We start from the raw sequence: 23644 nt of genomic DNA, 5'->3' as shown, positions 1-23644 counted from the left end.
GCGCAGCTGACCGCTTTAAAAGCCACTTGTAGGCAAAGGTCACCTTCACAATGGCCAGTGTATAGAGTAATCCCTTGAACATGACGGTGTGACCCTTGAACACGGCGGTGTGACCCTTGAACATGACGGTGTGACCCTTGAACACGGCGGTGTGACCCTTGAACACGGCGGTGTGACCCTTGAACACGACGGTGTGACCCTTGAACACGACGGTGTGACCCTTGAACACGGCGGTGTGACCCTTGGTCATAATGTGACCCTTGGTCACATAAAAGCAAGACAAATATGCAATTTAAAAAAGCCTTGAAATGTGGAACGAAAAGAATAAGAAATATATAGGTAAATCAACAGGAAATTTAATTTATGTAAGAAGGGAAGAATGTGAAAAATATATGAGGAATATATGATTAAAAGAAAGATATAAAAGGTGATAGCAAGGAAAAAAAGGAGAAAAAATGTATGTTCCAAGACTTTTAAGGCCAGGAATAGTTAACATCAAGGCTTGAAATGGTTTAGCGTTGGTTAAATTACTTTGAAACACTCGTCCTCGACTCGAGGAGCACCTTAGACTATTAGAAAGGGATGTCTTCACCCTCGAACAACCTTACCTTTCAATTTTCTTCACGTAAAGCGAAATTACCACAACACCAACATGAATTTCAAGTAATTTACTAACTCCCTCATAGAACATTACCTAGTTTAAAATGTTACTAATGCATGTTTGGTTAATGTTTGTTATGGTGTGGTTAGAGTAGAGGTTTAATAAGATAATTAAGAAGAAAAATAGGTAAACGATAAGTTGTTTATTTTGATTGGTGTAAGTTGGGATATAATCTAATTCTGCATAGAAGGTCATTATTATGGTCAATATTATCTAGTTTCAGGTGATATCCTCTAGTTTATAATAGCGACTTGGAGGAGGAGTTGTAGGAGGAGGTGGTGGTGGTGGTGAGCGCTACGGGCATCCAGCTGGGGCGATGCGTCGACCTGCAGCGGTTTGTGGCATCCCACCACCAGCCTCGCCCTCCTTCATCACCCAATTCGAGTGAAAAAAATCCACCATATCTAGTCATTAACGCTCGTTTGTCCTATAGCGTAACTACATGTAGCATTAACTACCATTCGTGGTGATTCGTATCCCACCAAACTACCTGAATCTCATGGAATTAAGAAGAAAACAGATGTTTATTATGTCCATTACAGTTGACCAACTCAAAACTTAACTAACATTAAAAGCAAAAACTAAGGTTATTTATCGTCACAATGTCTTTTTAAAAGTATAAAATACAAGTAATTAGTTTTTACCAAATGGCTGACACACGGGGAGGCTCAAAATCCATAGATTTGACTTTGATTTTGAGTTAGGGATTTGTTCACGTTGGCGACCGCTGGCATCCCTGAGGGAGGGTTGGGTTGGGTCCTAAACCCACAACCTCAGTATGTCTTGTGGTGTGGCAGGGAGAGGACGTGCCACGCTCTCGGGCAGGTCTAGGTCACCTTAATTAACCCCAAATGGATGTTAACTGTGTCGTTAACTGGCCGGAAAGATGGCCACGGTGGAGGGCAGTGTGTGGAGATAATTCCCTAGTGTCGCGTTGAAAGATAAATGGACGCCATTAAAGGGAAATAGTAATCATTTCTTTCTCTGGGGGGGTTTAACGAAGTGCAATGGTTCCCCCCCAGAGAGAGCTACTCTCTCTGGGGTTGTGGGTAATATGACACGGTGAACCCCAGTTCTCCAAACTCAAGAGGAGGAAAAATAAAAGGGCAAAAATAAAAGGGCAAAAACTCAAGAAAAAAGGGAAAATAAAAGACATTTGCAGGAAATAAAATTAGAAATTAAATAGATAAATCTACTTTTTTTTTTTTTTAGGGTTGTGTTAAGTGGAAGATGTGGTTGTGGTGGAGGCACAGAGGTTGTGAGATGTGTAATGGTCAGATGGCATCCACCACCATCTGCCACAGAAGGGCATGACCACCAGCTGCCCCCCAGGTGGCCGGGGCACGAACCGGGAGACAGGAAGACTTCTTGTAGGAGGCAGCACCACCAGCTGCTGCTGCTCCTGCACCAGCTGCAGTAGAGCCATCTGCGCCTCCTGCCTACCGGATATAGGCCCTCAGATCCACCATGATGGTCCTAGCGCGCATGGCCGCCCCTGGGGGCGCCAGGCCATGATCGCTCCCACCTGTGGACACGTCCAAGGGCCTGTGCGAAGCTGGTCATGATATGTGATAGATGTAGGGAGGGTTTAGGTCATGATATGTGATAGATGTAGGGAGGGTTTAGGTCATGATATGTGATAGATGTAGGGAGGGTTTAGGTCGTGTGATAGATGTAGGGAGGGTTTAGGTCATATGTGATAGATGTAGGCAGGGTTTTAGGTCATGTGATAGATGTAGGGAGGGTTTAGGTCATGATATGTGATAGATAGATGTAGGGAGGGTTTAGGTCATGCTATGTGATAGATAGATGTAGGGAGGGTTTAGGTCATGCTATGTGATAGATGTAGGGAGGGTTTAGGTCGTGTGATAGATGTAGGGAGGGTTTAGGTCATATGTGATAGATGTAGGCAGGGTTTTAGGTCATGTGATAGATGTAGGGAGGGTTTAGGTCGTGTGATAGATGTAGGGAGGGTTTAGGTCATGATATGTGATAGATGTAGGCAGGGTTTTAGGTCATGTGATAGATGTAGGGAGGGTTTAGGTCATGATATGTGATAGATGTAGGCAGGGTTTTAGGTCATGTGATAGATGTAGGGAGGGTTTAGGTCATGATATGTGATAGATGTAGGGAGGGTTTAGGTCATGATGTGTGATAGATGTAGGGAGGGTTTAGGTCATGCTATGTGATAGATAGATGTTGGGAGGGTTTAGGTCATGTGATAGATGTAGGGAGGGTTTAGGTCATGCTATGTGATAGATAGATGTAGGGAGGGTTTAGGTCATGCTATGTGATAGATAGATGTAGGGAGGGTTTAGGTCATGCTATGTGATAGATGTAGGGAGGGTTTAGGTCATGTGATATGATGTAGGGAGGGTTTAGGTCATGCTATGTGATAGATAGATGTAGGGAGGGTTTAGGTCATGCTATGTGATAGATGTAGGGATGGTTTTAGGTCATGTGATAGATGTAGGGAGGGTTTAGGTCTGCTATGTGATAGATAGATGAAGGGAGGGTTTAGCTCATGGATATGTGATAGATGTATGGAGGGTTTAGGTCAATGCTATGGTGATAGATGTAGGGAGGGTATAGGTCCAGATATGTGATAGATGTAGGGATGGGTTTAGGTCATGATATGTTGATAGATGTAGGGAGGATTAGCTCATGATATGTTGAGTAGATGTAGGGAGGGGTTTAGGTCACTGCTATGTGATAAGATGTAGGGAGGGTTTAGGTCATGAATATGTAGATAGATGTAGGCAGGGTTTACGGTTCAAGATATTGTGATAGATGTAGGGAGGGTCTAGGTCATGCTATGTGATAGATTGTAGGGAGGGGTTTTAGGTCGGGTGATTAGATTTAGAGAGGGGTTTAGGGTCATGCTATGTTGATTTATAGATGTTAGGGAAGGGTTTAGGTCAAGATATGTGATAGATGTAGGGAGGGTTTTAGTCATGCTATGTTGTGATTGATAGATGTAGGGAGGGCTTTAGGTCATGATATGTGATTAGATGTAGGGAGGGTTTTAGGTCATGATAATGTGCTAGTATGTAGGGAGGGTTTAGGGTCATGATATGTGATAGATGTAGGGAGGGTTTAGGTCATGCTATGTGATAGATGTAGGGAGGGTTTAGGTCATGCTATGTGATAGATGTAGGGAGGGTGTAGGTCATGCTATGTGATAGATGTAGGGAGGGTTTAGGTCATGATATGTGATAGATGTAGGCAGGGTTAGGTCATGATATGTGATAGATGTAGGAGGGTTAGGTCTGCTATGTGATAGATGTAGGGAGGGTTTAGGTCATGCTATGTGATAGATGTAGGGAGGGTTTAGGTCATGATATGTGATAGATGTAGGGATGGTTTAGGTCATGTGATAGATGTAGGGAGGGTTTAGGTCATGCTATGTGATAGATGTAGGGAGGGTTTAGGTCATGCTATGTGATAGATGTAGGGAGGGTTTAGGTCATGCTATGTGATAGATGTAGGGAGGGTGTAGGTCATGCTATGTGATAGATGTAGGGAGGGTTTAGGTCATGATATGTGATAGATGTAGGGAGGGTTTAGGTCATGATATGTGATAGATGTAGGGAGGGTTTAGGTCATGATATGTGATAGATGTAGGGAGGGTTTAGGTCATGCTATGTGATAGATGTAGGGAGGGTTTAGGTCATGCTATGTGATAGATGTAGGGAGGTTTTAGGTCATTGACTGGAAGCAGATGTATTTCTTTCAAACCTAGTGATTTACAATATATATATATATATATATATATATATATATATATATATATATATATATATATATATATATATATATGTATATATATATGCCAAGTTAAGGTGGAACTAGATGTTTTATTTCTCTGCCTCTGCTCCAAATTTTTTACAAACCCTGTATGAATAACTTAGAGTTATGACCTGTTGAATTTAAAGTGATCTTTTAAGTAGAGCAATTAAGTAGGTCGCCATGTAAGTGTCAGGGGTGTGCCCGACGCAGACACTTATATTATACAAGTGGTTCCACACCTGCCCTTTCACCTCACCATTACCTCCTCCTGCCCCACCCCACCCCTTTCTTCACCATCTGTCTTCCTTACTCCCCCCTTTCTTCACCATCTGTCTTCCTTACTCCCCCCTTTCTTCACCATCTGTCTTCCTTACTCCCCCCTTTCTTCACCATATGTCTTCCTTACTCCCCCCTTTCTTCACCATCTGTCTTCCTTACTCCCCCCTTTCTTCACCATCTGTCTTCCTTACTCCCCCCTTTCTTCACCATATGTCTTCCTTACTCCCCCCTTTCTTCACCATCTGTCTTCCTTACTCCCCCCTTTCTTCACCATCTGTCTTCCTTACTCCCCCCTTTCTTCACCATCTGTCTTCCTTACTCCCCCCTTTCTTCACCATCTGTCTTCCTTACTCCCCCCTTTCTTCACCATATGTCTTCCTTACTCCCCCCTTTCTTCACCATATGTCTTCCTTACTCCCCCCTTTCTTCACCATATGTCTTCCTTACTCCCCCCTTTCTTCACCATCTGTCTTCCTTACTCCCCCCTTTCTTCACCATCTGTCTTCCTTACTCCCCCCTTTCTCCACCATATGTCTTCCTTACTCCCCCCTTTCTTCACCATCTGTCTTCCTTACTCCCCCCTTTCTTCACCATCTGTCTTCCTTACTCCCCCCTTTCTTCACCATCTGTCTTCCTTACTCCCCCCTTTCTTCACCATCTGTCTTCCTTACTCCCCCCTTTCTTCACCATCTGTCTTCCTTACTCCCCCTTTCTTCACCATCTGTCTTCCCTACTCCCCCCTTTCATCACCATCTGTCTTCCTTACTCCCCCCTTTCTTCACCATATGTCTTCCTTACTCCCCCCTTTCTTCACCATATGTCTTCCTTACTCCCCCCTTTCTTCACCATCTGTCTTCCTTACTCCCCCCTTTCTTCACCATCTGTCTTCCTTACTCCCCCCTTTCTCCACCATATGTCTTCCTTACTCCCCCCTTTCTTCACCATCTGTCTTCCTTACTCCCCCCTTTCTTCACCATATGTCTTCCTTACTCCCCCCTTTCTTCACCACCTTCCCTCCGTGTCCCCTGCCTTGGCTCGCCTGCCTTCCCCTGCCGCCAGCCCTCCAAAACCCTCCGTTATTCTACATGTCACTCCACATTACCTTCCCTCCCTCACCACCACCTGCTGTCCTTCACATCTCCTTCCCTTCCTTCACCACCTGCAGCCCTTTCTACCCCCTTCCTTCACCACCTGTCGTACACCTTCCACACCTGCCCCTACACCTGGTGCTTCCCCTCCCCCCCCCCCCAGTACCCCTGTACACTCGTGTTGATCTCCGTTTCCCACCTGGAACACTGGCGCGTTTTGCTTTTTCCACTGCAACATAGTTTTCCTTTTTCGAACTATATTTCTCCCCTCGACTCTGGGGTTATATCCCCCAGTGATTGCTAACTGCCCCCCCAGTGATTGCTAACTGCCCCCCAGTGATTGCTAACAGCCCCCCAGTGATTGCTAACTGCCCCCCAGTCATTGCTAACTGCCCCCCCAGTGATTGCTAACTGCCCCCCAGTGATTGCTAACTGCCCCCAGTGATTGCTAACTGCCCCCAGTGCTTGCTAACTGCCCCCCAGTCATTGCTAACTGCCCCCCCAGTGATTGCTAACTGCCCCCCCAGTGATTGCTAACTGCCCCCCAGTGATTGCTAACTGCCCCCAGTGATTGCTAACTGCCCCCCAGTGATTGCTAACTGCCCCCAGTGATTGCTAACTGCCCCCAGTGATTGCTAACTGCCCCCAGTGATTGCTAACTGCCCCCCAGTGATTGCTATCTGCCCCCAGTGATTGCTAACTGCCCCCCAGTGATTGCTAACTGCCCCCAGTGATTGCTAACTGCCCCCCAGTGATTGCTAACTGCCCCCCAGTGATTGCTAACTGCCCCCAGTGATTGCTAACTGCCCCCCAGTGATTGCTAACTGCCCCCAGTGATTGCTAACTGCCCCCCAGTGATTGCTAACTGCCCCCCAGTGATTGCTAACTGCCCCCCAGTGATTGCTAACTGCCCCCCAGTGATTGCTAACTGCCCCCAGTGTTTGCTAACTGCCCCCCAGTGATTGCTAACTGCCCCCCAGTGATTGCTAACTGCCCCCCAGTGATTGCTAACTGCCCCCAGTGATTGCTAACTGCCCCCAGTGATTGCTAACTGCCCCCCAGTGATTGCTAACTGCCCCCAGTGATTGCTAACTGCCCCCCAGTGATTGCTAACTGCCCCCCAGTGATTGCTAACTGCCCCCCAGTGATTGCTAACTGCCCCCCAGTGATTGCTAACTGCCCCCCAGTGATTGCTAACTGCCCCCAGTGATTGCTAACTGCCCCCAGTGATTGCTAACTGCCCCCCAGTGATTGCTAACTGCCCCCCAGTGATTGCTAACTGCCCCCAGTGATTGCTAACTGCCCCCAGTGATTGCTAACTGCCCCCCAGTGATTGCTAACTGCCCCCAGTGTTTGCTAACTGCCCCCAGTGATTGCTAACTGCCCCCAGTGATTGCTAACTGCCCCCAGTGATTGCTAACTGCCCCCCAGTGATTGCTAACTGCCCCCAGTGATTGCTAACTGCCCCCCAGTGATTGCTAACTGCCCCCCAGTGATTGCTAACTGCCCCCAGTGATTGCTAACTGCCCCCCAGTGATTGCTAACTGCCCCCCAGTGATTGCTAACTGCCCCCCAGTGATTGCTAACTGCCCCCAGTGATTGCTAACTGCCCCCCAGTGATTGCTAACTGCCCCCCAGTGATTGCTAACTGCCCCCCAGTGATTGCTAACTGCCCCCCAGTGATTGCTAACTGCCCCCCAGTGATTGCTAACTGCCCCCCAGTGATTGCTAACTGCCCCCAGTGATTGCTAACTGCCCCCCAGTGATTGCTAACTGCCCCCCAGTGATTGCTAACTGCCCCCCAGTGATTGCTAACTGCCCCCCAGTGATTGCTAACTGCCCCCAGTGATTGCTAACTGCCCCCAGTGATTGCTAACTGCCCCCCAGTGATTGCTAACTGCCCCCAGTGATTGCTAACTGCCCCCCAGTGATTGCTAACTGCCCCCCAGTGATTGCTAACTGCCCCCAGTGATTGCTAACTGCCCCCAGTGATTGCTAACTGCCCCCCAGTGATTGCTAACTGCCCCCAGTGATTGCTAACTGCCCCCAGTGATTGCTAACTGCCCCCCAGTGATTGCTAACTGCCCCCAGTGATTGCTAACTGCCCCCAGTGATTGCTAACTGCCCCCCAGTGATTGCTAACTGCCCCCAGTGATTGCTAACTGCCCGCCCAGTGATTGCTAACTGCCCCCAGTGATTGCTAACTGCCCCCAGTGATTGCTAACTGCCCCCCAGTGATTGCTAACTGCCCCCAGTGATTGCTAACTGCCCCCAGTGATTGCTAACTGCCCCCCAGTGATTGCTAACTGCCCCCAGTGATTGGCTAACTGCCCCCAGTGATTGCTAACTGCCCCCAGTGATTGCTAACTGCCCCCCAGTGATTGCTAACTGCCCCCCAGTGATTGCTAACTGCCCCCCAGTGATTGCTAACTGCCCCCCAGTGATTGCTAACTGCCCCCCAGTGATTGCTAACTGCCCCCCAGTGATTGCTAACTGCCCCCCAGTGATTGCTAACTGCCCCCCAGTGATTGCTAACTGCCCCCAGTGATTGCTAACTGCCCCCCAGTGATTGCTAACTGCCCCCCAGTGATTGCTAACTGCCCCCAGTGATTGCTAACTGCCCCCCAGTGATTGCTAACTGCCCCCCAGTGATTGCTAACTGCCCCCCAGTGATTGCTAACAGCCCCCAGTGATTGCTAACTGCCCCCCAGTGATTGCTAACTGCCCCCCAGTGATCGCTAACTGCCCCCAGTGATTGCTAACTGCCCCACAGAGATTGCTAACTGCCCCCCAGTGATTGCTAACAGCCCCCCAGTGATTGCTAACTGCCCCACAGTGATTGCTAACTGCCCCCAGTGATCGCTAACTGCCCCCCCCAGTGATTGCTAACTGCCCCCCAGTGATTGCTAACTGCCCCCCAGTGATTGCTAACTGCCCCCCAGTGATTGCTAACAGCCCCCCAGTGATTGCTAACTGCCCCACAGTGATTGCTAACTGCCCCCAGTGATCGCTAACTGCCCCTAGTGATTGCTAACTGCCCCCCAGTGATTGCTAACTGCCCCCCAGTGATTGCTAACTGCCCCCCCCCAGTGATTGCTAACTGCCCCCAGTGATTGCTAACTGCCCCCAGTGATTGCTAACTGCCCCCCAGTGATTGCTAACTGCCCCTAGTGATTGCTAACTGCCCCCCAGTGATTGCTAACTGCCCCCAGTGATTGCTAACTGCCCCCCAGTGATCGCTAACTGCCCCCCAGTGATTGCTAACTGCCCCTCACCTTCTCAAGTTCGGGTTAGGTCATGTGAGATGGACAAGTCCCGTGTGTTTCAGGTCAAGTTCTAATAACCAAACGAGACAACTAGGGAATGGTGTCGTAAAGTGGTTAGACCCTCCCACCATGTCCCAGGTCACTGTGTCCCACCACAGCCAGTGTGGGATACACCCTCCCACACACCCCCACACATCATGGTGTATAGTTTTGACCTCAAACTTGGCATCTCTGTTTCGTGAAGGTGTATCGTGTGTGTGTGTGTGTGTGTGTGTCTGTGTCTTCCCCCTGCGCTCCGAGCAGTAGCACAGTACCAGATACACCATGGCCTTGGAATCACCCTGGCCTGCGTAACGACTTGTGTAATAACTGGGTCGTGGAGGCCCAGCGTCCTAGCTGATCCTAGCTGTGTCGTCCCTGTCTACCCCAGCCTGGTCGCTCCTCTACCTCTACCTCTACCTCTACCTCTACCTCTACCTCTACGAATGTGAGGTAGACGATCCATTTTGTATTTAACGAGTCCAAATTGCTAACAGTCGAACTATGACCTCTGTAATGAGGTGATTAGCCTGTTTGTATCCTCGAAGTGTGTCATCAGATATTCACCTCTACACCCTACTACAATATTACCTCTACACCTAGTCTACACTTGTAGCATACACCCAGGTCCCCCCACACTACCTTACACCTAGTCTACACTTGTAGAATACACCCAGGTCCCCCTACACTACCCTACACCTAGTCTACACTTGTAGCATACACTCAGGTCCCCCTACACTACCCTACACCTAGTCTACACTTGTAGAATACACCCAGGTCCCCCTACACTACCCTACACCTAGTCTACACTTGTAGCATACACCCAGGTCCCCCCACACTACCCTACACCTAGTCTACACTTGTAGAATACACCCAGGTCCCCCCCACACTACCCTACACCTAGTCTACACTTGTAGAATACACCCAGGTCCCCCCACACTACCCTACACCTAGTCTACACTTGTAGAATACACCCAGGTCCCCCCCACACTACCCTACACCTAGTCTACACTTGTAGAATACACCCAGGTCCCCCCCACACTACCCTACACCTAGTCTACACTTGTAGAATACACCCAGGTCCCCCCCACACTACCCTACACCTAGTCTACACTTGTAGAATACACCCAGGTCCCCCCCACACTACCCTACACCTAGTCTACACTTGTAGAATACACCCAGGTCCCCCCCACACTACCCTACACCTAGTCTACACTTGTAGAATACACCCAGGTCCCCCCCACACTACCCTACACCTAGTCTACACTTGTAGAATACACCCAGGTCCCCCCACACTACCCTACACCTAGTCTACACTTGTAGAATACACCCAGGTCCCCCCCACACTACCCTACACCTAGTCTACACTTGTAGAATACACCCAGGTCCCCCCCACACTACCCTACACCTAGTCTACACTTGTAGAATACACCCAGGTCCCCCCCACACTACCCTACACCTAGTCTACACTTGTAGAATACACCCAGGTCCCCCCACACTACCCTACACCTAGTCTACACTTGTAGATTATCATATCAGAAACCCTCACAGGGTCCAGGTGTAGAAGGCTACATACAGGGACTGGGTGTAGCATACACCCAGGTCCCCCCCACACTACCCCAGACGTGGACTACCTCACTACAATGGTATGCTGTTACCCTCATGTGATCTACATGACTGGTTATGTACTTGTAGATTTAACCCAATGTGGTAGATATATATGTACAATATGGCTACATGTGTGGTAGATATATATGTACAATATGGCTACATGTGTGGTAGATATATATGTACAATATGGCTACATGTGTGGTAGATATATATGTACAATATGGCTACATGTGTGGTAGATATATATGCACAATATGGCTACATGTGTGGTAGATATATATGTACAATATGGCTACATGTGTGGTAGATATATATGTACAATATGGCTACATGTGTGGTAGATATATATGTACAATATGGCTACATATGTGGTAGATATATATGTACAATATGGCTACATGTGTTGTAGATATATATGTACAATATGGCTACATGTGTGGTAGATATATATGTACAATATGGCTACATGTGTGGTAGATATATATGTACAATATGGCTACATGTGTGGTAGATATATATGTACAATATGGCTACATGTGTGGTAGATATATATGTACAATATGGCTACATATGTGGTAGATATATATGTACAATATGGCTACATGTGTTGTAGATATATATGTACAATATGGCTACATGTGTGGTAGATATATATGTACAATATGGCTACATGTGTGGTAGATATATATGTACAATATGGCTACATGTGTGGTAGATATATATGTACAATATGGCTACATGTGTGGTAGATATATATGTACAATATGGCTACATATGTGGTAGATATATATGTACAATATGGCTACATGTGTGGTAGATATATATGTACAATATGGCTACATGTGTGGTAGATATATATGTACAATATGGCTACATGTGTGGTAGATATATATGTACAATATGGCTGCATGTGTGGTAGATATATATGTACAATATGGCTACATGTGGGGTAGATATATATGTACAATATGGCTACATGTGTGGTAGATATATATGTACAATATGGCTACATGTGTGGTAGATATATATGTACAATATGGCTACATGTGTGGTAGATATATATGTACAATATGGCTACATATGTGGTAGATATATATGTACAATATGGCTACATGTGTGGTAGATATATATATACAATATGGCTACATATATCTACTCGATGGTTAAGTTAATCAGGGCAGAAGGGAGAAACTCCTATATATATATATATATATATATATATATATATATATATATATATATATATATATATATATATATATATATATTACATTAATTTCTTTTATGGTGTCTATGTTAGCATACGCCATTGTGTCCTTGAATGATTATAATGGAATGATTGGATTAATTAATATAGACGTGATGTTAATGATTAATGGTGATTAATGGTGATTATCAATTACGTCTTGGGATATACGTGAATTGATACGTACCGCTGGCCCGGTCAGGTCCAGGAGGTGTACCGCTGGCCCGGTCAGGTCCAGGAGGTGTACCGCTGGGCCTGGTCCGGGTCCAGGGAGGTGTACCGCTGGCCCGGTCAGGTCAGGGAGGTGTACCGCTGGCCCGGTCAGTCCAGGGAGGTGTACCCGCTGGCCCGGTCAGGTCCAGGGAGGTGAACCGCTGGCCCGGTCAGGTCCAGGGAGGTGTACCGCTGGCCCGGTCAGGGTCCAGGGAGGTGTACCAGCTGGGCCCGGGCCAGGTCCAGGGAGGTGTACCGCTGGCCCGGGCAGGTCCAGGGAGGTGTACCGCTGGCCCGGTCAGGCTTGGGATATACGTGAATTGATACGTACCGCTGGCCCGGTCAGGTCCAGGGAGGTGTACCGCTGGCCCGGTCAGGTCCAGGGAGGTGTACCGCTGGCCCGGTCAGGTCCAGGGAGGTGTACCGCTGGCCCGGGCAGGTCCAGGGAGGTGTACCGCTGGCCCGGTCAGGTCCAGGGAGGTGTACCGCTGTCCCGGTCAGGTCCAGGGAGGTGTACCGCTGTCCCGGTCAGGTCCAGGGAGGTGTACCGCTGGGCCCGGGCAGGTCCAGGAGGTGTACCGCTGGCCCGGTCAGGTCCAGGGAGGTGTACCGCTGGGCCCGGGCAGGTCCAGGAGGTGTACCGCTGGCCCGGTCAGGTCTAGGGAGGTGTACCGCTGGCCCGGTCAGGTCCAGGGAGGTGTACCGCTGGCCCGGGCAGGTCCAGGGAGGTGTACCGCTGGCCCGGTCAGGTCCAGGGAGGTGTACCGCTGGCCCGGTCAGGTCCAGGGAGGTGTACCGCTGGGCCCGGGCAGGTCCAGGAGGTGTACCGCTGGCCCGGTCAGGTCCAGGGAGGTGTACCGCTGGGCCCGGGCAGGTCCAGGAGGTGTACCGCTGGCCCGGTCAGGTCCAGGGAGGTGTACCTCTGGCCCGGTCAGGTCCAGGGAGGTGTACCGCTGGGCCTGGTCTGGTCCAGGGAGGTGTACCGCTGGCCTGGTCAGGTCCAGGGAGGTGTACCGCTGGGCCTGGTCAGGTCCAGGGAGGTGTACCGCTGGGCCTGGTCAGGTCCAGGGAGGTGTACCGCTGGCCCGGTCAGGTCCAGGGAGGTGTACCACTGGGCCTGGCCAGGTCCAGGGAGGTGTACCGCTGGCCTGGTCAGGTCCAGGAGGTGTACCGCTGGCCCGGTCAGGTCCAGGGAGGTGTACCGCTGGGCCCGGTCAGGCCCGGTCCAGGTGAACCATTGGCAGACAAGCAAGCAAGCGAGGCGCCTCACTCCAGCTGTGGGCATCGTGGTTCACCAGGGTACTTACCTGTCGTATGTCAACCTCCCTGAGCTACCAACACTTGTGGTTATTTCTAGGCCAAGTTCTTCGTGACGCGTCACATTTCCCCCGGAGACAGACTCGTGTATTTATACATTTCCATCTTGCCTTCTCCTTCCTTGACTCGTATTATCGCCTCTCTCTCGCGCGCGCGCTCGCTCGGCTCTTACATCAGCATCTTACCGTTAACGCCTACCGTTAACTTAACGCTTACCGTTAACTCAACGCTTACCGTTAACTTAACGCTTACCGTTAACTCAACGCTTACCGTTAACTAAACGCTTACCGTTAACTCAACGCCTACTGTTAACTTAACGCCTACCGTTAACTCAACGCTTACCGTTAACTCAACGCTTACCGTTAACTCAACGCTTACCGTTAACTCAACGCTTACCGTTAACTCAACGCCTACCGTTAACTCCTACCGTTAACTCAACGCCTACCGTTAACTCAACGCTTACCGTTAACTCAACGCTTACCGTTAACTCAACGCTTACCGTTAACTCAACGCTTACCGTTAACTTAACGCCTACCGTTAACTCAACGCCTACTGTTAACTCAACGCCTACCGTTAACTCAACGCTTACCGTTAACTTAACGCCTACCGTTAACTCAACGCCTACCGTTAACTCAACGCCTACCGTTAACTCAACGCTTACCGTTAACTCAACGCCTACCGTTAACTCAACGCTTACCGTTAACTCAACGCTTACCGTTAACTCAACGCCTACCGTTAACTCAACGCTTACCGTTAACTCCTCAACGCTTACCGTTAACTCAACGCTTACCGTTAACTCAACGCCTACCGTTAACTCAACGCTTACCGTTAACTCCTCAACGCTTACCGTTAACTCAACGCCTACCGTTAACTCAACGCCTACCGTTAACTCAACGCTTACCGTTAACTCCTCAACGCTTACCGTCAACTCAACGCCTACCGTTAACTCCTACTGTTAACTCAACGCTTACCGTTAACTCAACGCTTACCGTTAACTCAACGCCTACCGTTAACTCCTCAACGCCTACCGTTAACTCCTACCGTTAACTCAACGCCTACCGTTAACTCCTCAACGCCTACCGTTAACTCCTACCGTTAACTCAACGCCTACCGTTAACTCTTACCGTTAACTGAACGCCTAAAGCGAGTGAGATGAATGTTCAAAGTGACCCGCGGCGGAGTGAACAGGTCATGTGGGAGGACAATGAACATTTCGCTTAATAAATGGAATTTCGTCTTAACGTGTGTGTGATGGCCTTCCCTTGTGGTGAGGTCACGATGGAACTTTACGTACATAATCTTGTAGTGACTCTAATTAATGTGTTTTGTTTATATTTACTGGAATAACTACAATAATGTGTTGTTCTAACGTCACTGTCCAGGGAAATGGCGAGGGAGCAAGTCTACCTTCCTTCTGGAAACGTTTTGAAATTAGTTAGAGAAATATATATATACGAGGGATCGGAGACGCGAGGGTTGTGGCATGATATGAACTTACAAATTACTTGATGACTTAGTCATTGACCTTGTATGGACGTGGATCAATTCCACTACTGAATTGAGAGACGATGTGGAACGGTGTGGAGTGTGTGTGTGTGTGTGTCTGTGTGTCACTGAAGAGGAGCTGTAACAAGGTAACAACGCAATGTAACGGCCGTTATATACATGTTTCAGGAAGTCCCCCCTTCCCCTTCCCCAATGACCACCCTGTGTCACCGATTGTTACAGATGTTAATCACCCTCTGGCCATTATCTGTACCTAACTGCCTGTAATGGGGTCTGTCATCATGGCAATTCAAACGTCTCCTAACAACCCATTCTTAAACTCAACATATTGTAGGCGTCGAACTAAGATAATACTTGTTAAGATAATGACCATTCCGATGATGTAGAAGTTGTTAACCGAATTGAAACTGCCAATTTAAGAACAGAAAACAACCCACAAGTCATGTGCCCTAGTTCATGTAACTACTTCGACCAAAAGACCAATAGAAAGAGCGTATTGGAACACCTCTCTCGTGTTCACACGCTGGTAATTGGGTAAGGGTTCTCGAACCCAGAGGGTTGACTGCTGGTCACTGAAGTGGAACCTTGTTTCAGTCACCTGAATTTCATGGCGCGTGAGCCATCTTGCGCTTGAACTTCAGTCTCTGTATTGGTTTATCGGGTCATCTCTCCATACCCACAGTGAACACCGCTTGTTCAGTACGCTAAGTTTAAAAATGTTCAGTGTCATTAACAAGCATTGACAAGATATTGGTAGTTTCGTGTCGTCTACGTCCGTTGTTTCCCGCCCACTTACTGTGTGACCCATCCCATGTTAGCGTTACCACAGAGCGTTACGTTACAGAGCAGTTAAAGTTAGGTCAAAGACCATGACCTTATACCTAAGTTACCAACGTACCGTCGTCTTCAAGGGGTCATGTAAACAATTCTATTCTTTTGTTGATATTTGAAGTGGTTTTTTGTATGTAATTAATCATTTAACGTTAATTATTTCTTAATTAGTAGTGAACATGTCGCCTCGTGTGTGGAGCAAGTCCACGAGGAAGTGGTGGTAACAGCTCGTGAGCTGTTAATGGAACCTCGTTGATTGGTTCTTGGTTGCCAGTGACTGGTAGTAAAAGGTGAAGGTGACCCTTAGCTGTAAAGGTCATTTGTAATTAGACCCCTTCTAAAGTGATTGGTGCCAGCTGGACGTAGCCTAGGTGAAACTAGAGCTACTGAAGTGGCTGAGGGCATTCTAGAATAAACAAGAGAGGCTGAGACTCTCCTGGGAAAAACACGGAGCGTCGGAGGCTCTCCTGGGAAAAACACGGAGCGTCGGAGACTCTCCTGGGATAAACACGGAGCGTCGGAGGCTCTCCTGGGATAAACACAGAGCGTCGGAGGCTCTCCTGGGATAAACACAGAGCGTCGGAGGCTCTCCTGGGATAAACACGGAGCGTCGGAGGCTCTCCTGGGATAAACACAGAGCGGCGGAGGCTCTCCTGGGATAAACACAGAGCTGCCACGGACCTCTTGGTGTAAACAAAGAGACGCGCTGGGCCGCCCGGCCCTCTCTGGCTTCCTCCACTTCTGCACTAGTTCCCGAGCTGGTGTGTGGAGGAGCGCGTCACCCAGTTCCACCCAGACTTCTGCTGCTACGCCCACTTCCTTCCTCTCCCACGTACAAAGGTAGGTCACGCGTCTCTTGGGGTGGGAGAAGCCCACCTTGGTCTGTCTCCCACTTGGGGTGGGAGAAGCCCACCTTGGTCTGTCTCCCACTTGGGGTGGGAGAAGCCCACCTTGGTCTGTCTCCCACTTGGGGTGGGAGAAGCCCACCTTGGTCTGTCTCCCACTTGGGGTGGGAGAAGCCCCCCTTGGTCTGTCTCCCACCATTGTCACCATCTTCATGTATACAAGTAATTTGGTTCTTATTTCTGATGTTATTATTAACTTTCTTATATTTTTTTCAGTCTCACGTCTTAGGTATGTGTTGTTATTTTTGTTGTGGTGTGTTATTTTGATGTTATTTTGAAGGTGATTATTATTATTATTATAACTGGATAACATAACAAAGGCCCAAAAGCTGTTTTAAATCGTACACGAAGGTCTTTGTGTCCATTATCCTCCAGCTTACGACCTCTTGATACACCATCGGGTCTTCTGTTCTCTGGGTCTCTCCCATGTGTGCTGGTCCTCCAGCAGGTAACCTGGTCATGGACCAGCAGGTGACCTGTTATGTGACTTGGTCATTACCTGGTCATAGACCATCAGGTGACCTGTTATGTGACTTGGTCATTACCTGGTCATAGACCATCAGGTGACCTGTTATGTGACTTGGTCATTACACTTAATTGTCGTATGGTCGTACACTGGGGTCCCATCTTCGTGTTTAGTCTTCCAGGAGTTAATGCCTCGGGTTTTTTTCTTTGAATCGATGGCTCAAGTCGTATGGCGCCACCTGGCAGGTGGTGGTGAAGTTACCATCTGCCACACACACACACACACACACACACACACACACACACACACACACACACACACACACACCTTACGATGGTTTGGGAGGTCTTCTACCCCCACAGCTGGGTCTGGCACCTTACCTTACGATGGTTTGGGAGGTCTTCTACTCCCACAGCTGGGTCTGACACCTTACCTTACGATGGTTTGGGAGGTCTTCTACCCCCACAGCTGGGTCTGGCACCTTTCCTTACCTTACGATGGTTTGGGAGGTCTTCTACCCCCACAGCTGGGTCTGGCACCTTACCTTACCTTACGATGGTTTGGAAGGTCTTCTACCCCCACAGCTGGGTCTGGCACCTTACCTTACCTTACGATGGTTTGGGAGGTCTTCTACCCCCACAGCTGGGTCTGCCACCTTACCTTACGATGGTTTGGGAGGTCTTCTACTCCCACAGCTGGGTCTGACACCTTACCTTACGATGGTTTGGGAGGTCTTCTACCCCCACAGCTGGGTCTGGCACCTTTCGTTACCTTACGATGGTTTGGGAGGTCTTCTACCCCCACAGCTGGGTCTGGCACCTTACCTTACCTTACGATGGTTTGGAAGGTCTTCTACCCCCACAGCTGGGTCTGGCACCTTACCTTACCTTACGATGGTTTGGGAGGTCTTCTACCTCCACAGCTGGGTCTGGCACCTTACCTTACGATGGTTTGGGAGGTCTTCTACCCCCACAGCTGGGTCTGGCGCCTTACCTTACCTTACGATGGTTTGGGAGGTCTTCTACCCCCACAGCTGGGTCTGGCACCTTACCTTACGATGGTTTGGGAGGTCTTCTACCCCCACAGCTGGGTCTGGCACCTTACCTTACCTTACGATGGTTTGGGAGGTCTTCTACCCCCACAGCTGGGTCTGGCACCTTACCTTACCTTACCTTACGTATACCTTACGATGGTTTGGGAGGTCTTGTCTTTAATAGAGAGAGAGAGAGAGAGAGAGAGAGAGAGAGAGAGAGAGAGAGAGAGAGAGTGTGGGAGAGGCGGCATGGTGGGGTTGGGTGTAGTGTGGGTAGAAACCTCACATCATGAGTGGGAGTTGAAGGATATTAGGGAGGTCAGTCAAGTGTGGCCACAAGAACTGGTCACACAGACCACTTTGAGCTGAGCCAGCAGCGATCATACATGTGTGGGGGGGGGGAGAGACAGCAGAAGGCCCCCACTCTTCCCACACCCACACACCCACACCTGTCCCTCTCATCCAACCTCGACCAGTATCTTCACCCCTGTGGGAGGTTTAGACCCTTCTGGCTTGGAGGCAACCCCAGGGGACACCGTGAAATACAGTATTGTAATACATTATTGTAGTCGAGTTGTATTCTCTGGTGAGGGAAGGTGTAGTGAAGACCATATAACACAGGGACGGAAGCGGGGTTCGAGACCAGAACACACATGTTCTGATCTTGTGTTGGACAGGGGGTTTTGGGTCGCTGACAACAACCAGTGGATTTTTATGAAGGTGTTTGTGCAATCTTTATTTTCAACTGTGTTTATGTTAGTTCCGATGTATTGTTGCTGTTGGCTGGGCGGCAAGAGTGGTGGCAGAGTCACTTTGCGGGGTGGGGGTGGGGTTGGAGTGTTGGTAAGGGGGGTCATTTGGGGCTGGAGTGTTGGCAAGTGGTCATTTGGGGGGCTGGAGTGTTGGCAAAGGGTCATTTAGGGGCTGGAGTGTTGGCAAAGGGTCATTTGGGGGCTGGAGTGTTGGCAGGGGGTCATTTGGGGCTAGAGTGTTGGCAGGGGTGTCATTAGGGGGGGCACGAGTGTTGGCTGGGGGTCATGGGGTACAATTGTTGGCTAGAGGTTAGTGGACAAATGAATGTTGGCAGGGGGTCCGAGGCGGTGCAGGAGTGTTGGCAGGGGGTCAGAGGGGGGAGGAGTGTTGGCAGGGGGTCAGAGGTGTGGCAGGGGGGGCGCAGGAGCGTTGGCAGGGAGTCGGGGGGTGTAGAAGTGTTGGCAGGGGGTCAGAGGAGAGGAAGGGGGTGGTGGCAGAAGTGTTGGCAGGGGGATCTGTAGGATGACCTGGGGTGGTCCAGGGGGGGGGTCAGTATTGTGGGGGGGAGGGGGAGGCCTCTCTCTCTCTCTCTCTCTCTCTCTCTCTCTCTCTCTCTCTCTCTCTCTCTCTCTATCTATCTATCTATCTATCTATCTATATATCTATCTATCTATCTATATATCTATCTATCTATTTATCTATCTATCCATGCTGGATGGTTCCCGCCATTACATTGATCAAGTCAACTGTTTGCGTGTGGTGGTGGCAGTGGTGGTGTCAGGGGGGCAGTGGTGGTGTCAGATGGGCAGTGGTGGTGTCAGGTGGGCAGTGGTGGTGGCAGGTGGGCAGTGGTGGTGTCAGGACATACACACACTGGCTGTGTGACGCGTACACGGCCGTCACACTGTGTGGGACGAGGGCCCTGGATGTGACGCAGGACGGACGCAGGTCGTGTTACGGGGTGACGCGTCACGTTACACTGGGTGGTGGTGGGGGGTGACTACCCCTCCCCCCCCTATAATGAAGTCCCCCCACGTCATTAACATGGTGGTAGTGGGGGGGGGGTCCTGGTGTTGTCAGAGGATGGTGGTAGTGGGGGGGTCCTGGTGTTGTCAGAGGATGGTGGTAGTGGGGGGGTCCTGGTGTTGTAAGAGGATGGTGGTAGTGGGGGGGGTCCTGGTGTTGTCAGATGATGGTGATAGTGGGGGGGTCCTGGTGTTGTCAGAGGATGGTGGTAGTGGGGGGTCCTGGTGTTGTCAGAGGATGGTGGTAGTGGGGGGTCCTGGTGTTGTCAGAGGATGGTGGTAGTGGGGGGGTCCTGGTGTTGTCAGAGGATGGTGGTAGTGGGGGGTCCTGGTGTTGTCAGAGGATGGTGGTAGTGGGGGGGTCCTGGTGTTGTCAGAGGATGGTGGTAGTGGGGGGGTCCTGGTGTTGTCAGAGGATGGTGGTAGTGGGGGGGTCCTGGTGTTGTCAGAGGATGGTGGTAGTGGGGGGTCCTGGTGTTGTCAGAGGATGGTGGTAGTGGGGGGTCTGGTGTTGTCAGAGGATGGTGGTAGTGGGGGGGTCCTGGTGTTGTCAGAGGATGGTGGTAGTGGGGGGGTCCTGGTGTTGTCAGAGGATGGTGGTAGTGGGGGGTCCTGGTGTTGTCAGAGGATGGTGGTAGTGGGGGGTCCTGGTGTTGTCAGAGGATGGTGGTAGTGGGGGGTCCTGGTGTTGTCAGAGGATGGTGGTAGTGGGGGGTCCTGGTGTTGTCAGAGGATGGTGGTAGTGGGGGGTCCTGGTGTTGTCAGAGGATGGTGGTAGTGGGGGGGTCCTGGTGTTGTCAGAGGATGGTGGTAGTGGGGGGGTCCTGGTGTTGTCAGAGGATGGTGGTAGTGGGGGGTCCTGGTGTTGTCAGAGGATGGTGGTAGTGGGGGGTCCTGGTGTTGTCAGAGGATGGTGGTAGTGGGGGGTCCTGGTGTTGTCAGAGGATGGTGGTAGTGGGGGGTCCTGGTGTTGTCAGAGGATGGTGGTAGTGGGGGGTCCTGGTGTTGTCAGAGGATGGTGGTAGTGGGGGGTCCTGGTGTTGTCAGAGGATGGTGGTAGTGGGGGGGTCCTGGTGTTGTCAGAGGATGGTGGTAGTGGGGGGGTCCTGGTGTTGTCAGAGGATGGTGGTAGTGGGGGGTCCTGGTGTTGTCAGAGGATGGTGGTAGTGGGGGGGTCCTGGTGTTGTCAGAGGATGGTGGTAGTGGGGGGTCCTGGTGTTGTCAGAGGATGGTGGTAGTGGGGGGTCCTGGTGTTGTCAGAGGATGGTGGTAGTGGGGGGTCCTGGTGTTGTCAGAGGATGGTGGTAGTGGGGGGTCCTGGTGTTGTCAGAGGATGGTGGTAGTGGGGGGGTCCTGGTGTTGTCAGAGGATGGTGGTAGTGGGGGGTCCTGGTGTTGTCAGAGGATGGTGGTAGTGGGGGGGTCCTGGTGTTGTCAGAGGATGGTGGTAGTGGGGGGTCCTGGTGTTGTCAGAGGATGGTGGTAGTGGGGGGTCCTGGTGTTGTCAGAGGATGGTGGTAGTGGGGGGTCCTGGTGTTGTCAGAGGATGGTGGTAGTGGGGGGTCCTGGTGTTGTCAGAGGATGGTGGTAGTGGGGGGTCCTGGTGTTGTCAGAGGATGGTGGTAGTGGGGGGTCCTGGTGTTGTCAGAGGATGGTGGTAGTGGGGGGTCCTGGTGTTGTCAGAGGATGGTGGTAGTGGGGGGTCCTGGTGTTGTCAGAGGATGGTGGTAGTGGGGGGTCCTGGTGTTGTCAGAGGATGGTGGTAGTGGGGGGGTCCTGGTGTTGTCAGAGGATGGTGGTAGTGGGGGGTCCTGGTGTTGTCAGAGGATGGTGGTAGTGGGGGGGTCCTGGTGTTGTCAGAGGATGGTGGTAGTGGGGGGTCCTGGTGTTGTCAGAGGATGGTGGTAGTGGGGGGTCCTGGTGTTGTCAGAGGATGGTGGTAGTGGGGGGGTCCTGGTGTTGTCAGAGGATGGTGGTAGTGGGGGGTCCTGGTGTTGTCAGAGGATGGTGGTAGTGGGGGGTCCTGGTGTTGTCAGAGGATGGTGGTAGTGGGGGGTCCTGGTGTTGTCAGAGGATGGTGGTAGTGGGGGGTCCTGGTGTTGTCAGAGGATGGTGGTAGTGGGGGGTCCTGGTGTTGTCAGAGGATGGTGGTAGTGGGGGGTCCTGGTGTTGTCAGAGGATGGTGGTAGTGGGGGGTCCTGGTGTTGTCAGAGGATGGTGGTAGTGGGGGGGTCCTGGTGTTGTCAGAGGATGGTGGTAGTGGGGGGTCCTGGTGTTGTCAGAGGATGGTGGTAGTGGGGGGTCCTGGTGTTGTCAGAGGATGGTGGTAGTGGGGGGTCCTGGTGTTGTCAGAGGATGGTGGTAGTGGGGGGGTCCTGGTGTTGTCAGAGGATGGTGGTAGTGGGGGGTCCTGGTGTTGTCAGAGGATGGTGGTAGTGGGGGGTCCTGGTGTTGTCAGAGGATGGTGGTAGTGGGGGGTCCTGGTGTTGTCAGAGGATGGTGGTAGTGGGGGGTCCTGGTGTTGTCAGAGGATGGTGGTAGTGGGGGGTCCTGGTGTTGTCAGAGGATGGTGGTAGTGGGGGGGTCCTGGTGTTGTCAGAGGATGGTGGTAGTGGGGGGTCCTGGTGTTGTCAGAGGATGGTGGTAGTGGGGGGTCCTGGTGTTGTCAGAGGATGGTGGTAGTGGGGGGTCCTGGTGTTGTCAGAGGATGGTGGTAGTGGGGGGTCCTGGTGTTGTCAGAGGATGGTGGTAGTGGGGGGTCCTGGTGTTGTCAGAGGATGGTGGTAGTGGGGGGTCCTGGTGTTGTCAGAGGATGGTGGTAGTGGGGGGTCCTGGTGTTGTCAGAGGATGGTGGTAGTGGGGGGGTCCTGGTGTTGTCAGAGGATGGTGGTAGTGGGGGGGTCCTGGTGTTGTCAGAGGATGGTGGTAGTGGGGGGGTCCTGGTGTTGTCAGAGGATGGTGGTAGTGGGGGGGTGCTGGTGTTGTCAGAGGATGGTGGTAGTGGGGGGGTCCTGGTGTTGTCAGAGGATGGTGGTAGTGGGGGGTCCTGGTGTTGTCAGAGGATGGTGGTAGTGGGGGGTCCTGGTGTTGTCAGAGGATGGTGGTAGTGGGGGGTCCTGGTGTTGTCAGAGGATGGTGGTAGTGGGGGGTCCTGGTGTTGTCAGAGGATGGTGGTAGTGGGGGGGTCCTGGTGTTGTCAGAGGATGGTGGTAGTGGGGGGTCCTGGTGTGTTGTCAGAGGATGGTGGTAGTGGGGGGTCCTGGTGTTGTCAGAGGATGGTGGTAGTGGGGGGTCCTGGTGTTGTCAGAGGATGGTGGTAGTGGGGGGGTCCTGGTGTTGTCAGAGGATGGTGGTAGTGGGGGGGTGCTGGTGTTGTCATTCGGGCTTTGAAGGGGGGGGGTCGGGGGACTTTGTATATATGATCAAAAAAGGTTGGGGCGCTCCTAATTAAGAAGGGAACTGGACTACCACCACACACACCTTTAACCACGACGTTACGACCCTTAACTAGTTAATTGGTAGTTGAAGAGACTCAGATAATGATGTCTTTCCTTCTTCATTTAACCACAACATGTATTTCTGTCCTCCATCGTTGTATATTCCAGAACCTTCTGTCT

General features: G+C 50.8%; 1 protein-coding gene across 11 annotated transcripts in view; it reads left to right on the top strand.

Annotated features, from left to right (window-relative positions):
* The first annotated feature begins 1436 nt into the window (after positions 1–1436).
* LOC139763652 (uncharacterized) overlaps positions 1437–23644 on the top strand; it is a 235881-nt gene continuing 213673 nt past the window's right edge. For 8 of the 11 annotated variants that reach the window (XM_071689932.1, XM_071689930.1, XM_071689931.1 and 5 more), the window contains exons 1-2: positions 1437–1486; positions 16018–16686. The gene's annotated coding sequence lies outside the window, so the exon portion shown is untranslated. Of the gene's footprint in view, positions 1493–16017; positions 16687–23644 lie in introns of all 11 variants that reach the window. The other 3 variants (XM_071689923.1, XM_071689924.1, XM_071689925.1) reach the window with 3 other exon arrangements.

This window comes from Panulirus ornatus, chromosome 47, assembly GCF_036320965.1.
Source record: "Panulirus ornatus isolate Po-2019 chromosome 47, ASM3632096v1, whole genome shotgun sequence".
Classification (NCBI taxonomy): domain Eukaryota; kingdom Metazoa; phylum Arthropoda; class Malacostraca; order Decapoda; family Palinuridae; genus Panulirus; species Panulirus ornatus.
This window is presented reverse-complemented; position numbering and strand designations above follow the sequence as displayed.